We start from the raw sequence: 4,661 nt of genomic DNA on the forward strand, positions 1-4,661 counted from the left end.
TTTGTCGTGGCGAGGTGTGGTGCGGAGTGACCATGCCCCCCTGTGCAAATGCTGCCAGCTGCCGGAGCTGAGTGCAGACATGGCCTTGCCCTGCCTGTCACGGCCCGTAGGGGAGTGTCTAGAGGGATGGGGCAATGCGATCGCAGAAGACGTTTGCCTGGGCTGCTCAGGCCCAACGGTGCCTTCTTCCCTGTGCCAGAGAGATGAGGAAGAGCTCAAGACGCCTGCGGGCTTTCTTCTTGCGCCGGCTGTCAGCGCTGCTGCGGCTGCAGGAGCCCTTGCGGGAGATCCCCGCCATGGCTTTCCTCGTGGAGGTGAGCGTGCTGCCAGGGGTGCCTCTGGGGTGCCTCTCACCCGTCTGCTCTGCTGCGCTTGTGCTGCGGGGTGGGCGGCAGTGAGTGGAGCTGGGGTAGTGGGTGCACTGCGATTTGTCCCCTTGGCTTGGCCCCTCTGTGGTGGGCTAGCTCTTGTCCGCACGTGTATTTCGTGCCTCCTTTGTGGATGGTGGAGAGGAGCGGAGGAGCAGGCGAGGGATCTGTGCGGTGCTGCCTGAGGCCCAGGGCAGGCAGTGGGGCCCGCGGGGCTCTCGGCACTCACTGCTGCCTTGGGGCCAGGCTTTGTCTGCGCCTGGTGCCCTTCCCCTGCGCCGCTGGTGGGATCCAGCACTGCGTGACGCAGGGAGTGCTGCCGGCTCTGCCAGTTTCTGCCTGCAACGTGTGTTTCAGCTTCTGGCTTGCCCAGGCCTTTGCCGGAAGATGATTGATAATGTCCTGAACCTCTTTGTGAGATATCTGCGGAGTGACCGCCGGGTGATGCGTGGGCTGGTGCTCAGAGGCCTTGTCCTGCTCTGCGAGAGCCCGAGGATGGTGAGCAGAAGGCAGCGGGTGAAGCTGTGCGGGCAGCGTGGGGCTGGGCGGGGGGTGCTGGGGAACGCACAGAAGGGGGCGACTGGTCAGGTGGAGAGGAGCCGGTGCTGTGCTCTCCCCCCTTCCTATGCCCCCAGTCCCTCCCACTGCCATGGCTGTGCTGGTAAGCCCTGCCTGGCGGCAGGTTGCTGCAGTAGTTGCCGTGGCAGCTTCTTGGAAGCCAGAGGGGAAGCTGGTGTCTGATATCCCAGGCTTTTTTGCCAGGGCAGTGCTCTGTTTCTTCAGAAAATGACGTTGTGTTTCACACAGGTAAGAAAAATGCAGTTTCTGCTGCCAGTCATCATGGAGCGACTGCGGGATGTGGACAGGGATGTCAGCACTAAGGCCCTGGTGGTGCTCACTAACGTGGTGCGCATCATGGACAAAAAGACGGTTGCCTGCATCGCTCCAGTGCTGGTCGAGAAGCTCCTGCCACTCTTTGATGACGTAAGGCTGTGGGGAGAGCCGGGGGCGCTGCTGGTGTGCGTGTGAGGCTGTGTGCAGGGGTCACAGCTGTGGTGTGTTGCCCTGTGCGTGCGCCCCCAGCACGTGAATTTGTGCTTCCCACCACAGGCCCCGGGCGCTGCCAGGAGCCTTTTTGCCCGGTGGCTGTTGGGATCATTGCCCCGTGCTGCCCGTGGTGTGCTGTGCTGCAGGAGTGCGTTGAGCCAGTGCCCTCTCTGCCCTCGGCTGCTCCGTGTTGTGCTTGGCCCCGCAGTGCCAGGAGCAGGTGCGAGGGAGACCGTGGTCTTGGAGCCGGCAGTGCTGAGATGCCCCCTCTTCCTTCCCCCCAGGAGTCTAGCCATGTGCGAGAGCTCTCCATCCACCTCTTCAGAGATGTGCTGGAGATTGTGGTGGACACCAAAGACCGTCGGCTGGAGAAGCAAGTGCACTGCAGCCTGCTCCCACTGCTCTTCCATGGGCATGATGAGAGCCCAAGCGTGGGCCAGGTATGCATTTCTAACCAGGGGCGTAGAAGTTTCTAAGCAGCGGATGAGAAGCTGGGCATGGGCCTCTGCCAGACCTGCTCTCCCGGGTCCCACAGGGCTCAGCTGGAGTGCGTGGCCACAAATGTCTAAGCACTGGAGTCCCTAGGGGCTTTGCAGCTGGCCCCGCAGCTGTGCGAGGCTGGGCTTTGACCCCCAATCCCTGTTGCCCCTGTGCTCTGCCCCAGCAGGGGCCCTGGAGATGCCTCAGGGCCCTGGGCATGCCCCAGCTGCCGAAGGCCTGAGCACGGCAGGAAGCGACACCCTGCTCACAAAGTTCATCTTGCGCCCCCAGTGCCCTCGGTCTGTGCAGAGGGGGCAGCACCCGCAAGGGGTTTGGGGAGCCCACATGTTCCCCAGCCGCCGAGCCTGGGGAGGGGAGAGCCCCGGGGAGGGAGATGCAGTGCGGGCAGGGGCCTCGTCCTGCGTCCGGGGTAGCCAGCTCAGGAGCCGGGGCACAAGTCTGGGCAATGGAGCAGGCCGGGGAGCCGAGCACCCGCATGGGGAATGCCTGTGGGAGGTAGTTCTGGCTGAGTCCTGCGCAGGCGTCTCTGCGACTGCAGCCCTTCAGCCTCCTCCCGGCCTTGGCGACAGCTCAGCAGCTCTCGGGGCTCTCTGCTGTGCTGCCCAGGCAGGACGAGGTGCCTGAGGTGCTGCTTGCTCCCCGTCTCTGCCCGGGACATTGAGCCCTGTGGCAGACTTGGTGCCCAGCTGCTGCCTCTTCCCACGGGGGGCCAGGAAAGGCCCTGAGGCTTGCCAAGAGGAGGGGGTCGCAGGGTCTTGTCCCCTGGGCTGCGGTGGCATCTCCCAGTCTCTGCTGCTGTGCAGGTCTCTCAGGAAGCCCTCGTTGGTGCTGCCGAGTTCCTCAAGTGGCAGCAGCTCAGGCACCTGGCTGAGACAGCGCAGACATGGAGGATCGGCGAGTGCCTGGTAAGGACGGCCACAAAGCGCCCAGACCCAGCCCGGACAAGGCCTGTTCCCCTCCATGGCCAGTGTGTGGGGCAGGCAGCTGTGCCCCTCGCCACGGCTGCATCGCAGAGCCGCCAGCCTGGAGCAGCACTCACGCTGCCCTTCTCCAAGCACACTGCCCCAGCGGGCTCTTCTCCAGGCTCCTCTCCCCTTGCTGACCCATGGGATGCTAAAGCAGCCTCTGGCCCAGCTGGGCCCTACAGCGGGAGGGCACCTCAGCGTGCCTGGGGAGCAGCCCGCCCTCTGCTCCCTCCAAAGCTCGGCACTGACCAGCTTGTGTGTGGGAGTCACGAGTGTCCTGGCAGGGGAAGGCCGGGGAGGCTGGTCCGGGTTGGAGGGACTGCCTGGCTGCGTGGAGGGGTGTGTGCGCCAAGGCCGTGCCCTTGTGCTCTCCCCAGCTGGCGAAGCGCAGCAGAAGAGCAGAAGAATACCTGCGCCAGAGCCTGTCGTACCTGCAGAACCCCCAGGAGTCCTTGCGAGAGGCGGCTGTGAGGTTCACTGGTGAGCCCCAACCGCTGCGGTCCCTCTCTGTCCCGGGGCGGCTCGGCCCCAGCCCCGGCTGCTGCGCTGGCAGCAAGAAGCAGCCTTGCGACTGTGGCTGCTGCAGCCCCGAGTGCCTGATGCAGGGCCTGGGTGCCCGGGGGCTCCGTGTCACCCTCTGCCATCTCTGGCCACACGTGTGGGGCTGGTGGGAGCCTTGTTCAGTGCCTCACAGCAAGGCCCTTGGGTGTCCCACTGGGAAAGCGCCCTGGGGTCAGCCTTGCCCGAGGGGAGGTGGGCGCATGGCCAGGTGGGCAGGGCTGGGGGCCGTGTTTGCTGCTGAGGGTGGGCTGTGGAGCAGGGTTTATGGGGGGCTGTGTGTGTGCCTAGGGCTCGTTGGGCGGCGCATGAGGGGCCGGAGCAGGCAGAAGCTGGAGGCCATCTGCGAGGGTGAGTGAGGGCAGCAGGGTGTCAGGCAGGGCTGGTGGGAGGAAGACAGATGCTGGGCAGGGAGCTGCCAGGCCTGCCCCAGGCGAGGAGGGCTCTGCTCCCCGTGCAGAGCAGGGGTGGTGTGGGTAGAGTAGAGAGAAGATTTCAGGCGCCTTTGGGACATTCCTGGCCAGCAGCTCCCAGCCGATGCATTTGTCCCCCCTGCTCCCTCCTGGCTGTGGGAAGAGCCGGGTGGGACTGGCTGTGTCAGGAGGGGATGCCTGGGGCCTGTGCAGATACAGGGCCTTGATCTCTGCTCGCCTCCTTTCCCTCTCAGCCCTTCAAGGCTTGCAGGAGGACATCAGCCCGTCCATCTGTTCCCTGGCGGCGCAAACCATCCTGCTGCTGAGAGCTCCAGGGAGGCAGTCTGCATCTGGAGGCACCCACGAAGGCCTGTGCTACTGGCTGAGGAGAGCGTGGGAGAGGTGGCACTGTCCTCTGCGAGGTGGCTGTGTTTGCTGCTGAAGCTCGGCTGTGTCCTGATGCCAGGCTGCTCTGCGCACAGGGGCCACCTGAGTGTGCGGGGAAGTCGGGGGGTCCCTGGCCTCTCTCGCTGCCTGCAGGACAGCTCCAGCCCTCAGGTGCAGCCTGTCCCAGGCTTGTGCTGCCCGTCCACCCTCTGCTGGGCTTTCCCCAAAGGAGCAGCCGTGTCTCTTCACCACGTGTCAGTGTCTTTTCTTTGGGCAAATGAATTGGTGGAAAAGTCAGGCCGTGAAGGAACTGGGCTCACCCTGAGAGGGGAAGGACATGCCCTCCCTGCAGCAGTCTGTGGCAGCCACAACGTAACCCCCCTCTTCCAGCAGTCGGAGAAGCCCCCCTGTACCCGCACAAA

The 4,661-nt window shown here is 64.8% G+C and overlaps 1 long non-coding RNA gene across 1 annotated transcript; it reads left to right on the forward strand.

Annotated features, from left to right (window-relative positions):
* Positions 1 to 3,210: 3,210 nt before the first annotated feature.
* On the forward strand, positions 3,211 to 4,157 carry LOC136992303 (uncharacterized). The gene is made up of 3 exons (XR_010884489.1): positions 3,211 to 3,361; positions 3,731 to 3,790; positions 4,107 to 4,157. It is a non-coding gene; the product is annotated as an uncharacterized lncRNA (long non-coding RNA).
* Positions 4,158 to 4,661: the final 504 nt, after the last annotated feature.

This window comes from Apteryx mantelli, chromosome 6 (genome assembly GCF_036417845.1).
Source record: "Apteryx mantelli isolate bAptMan1 chromosome 6, bAptMan1.hap1, whole genome shotgun sequence".
Taxonomy (NCBI): domain Eukaryota; kingdom Metazoa; phylum Chordata; class Aves; order Apterygiformes; family Apterygidae; genus Apteryx; species Apteryx mantelli.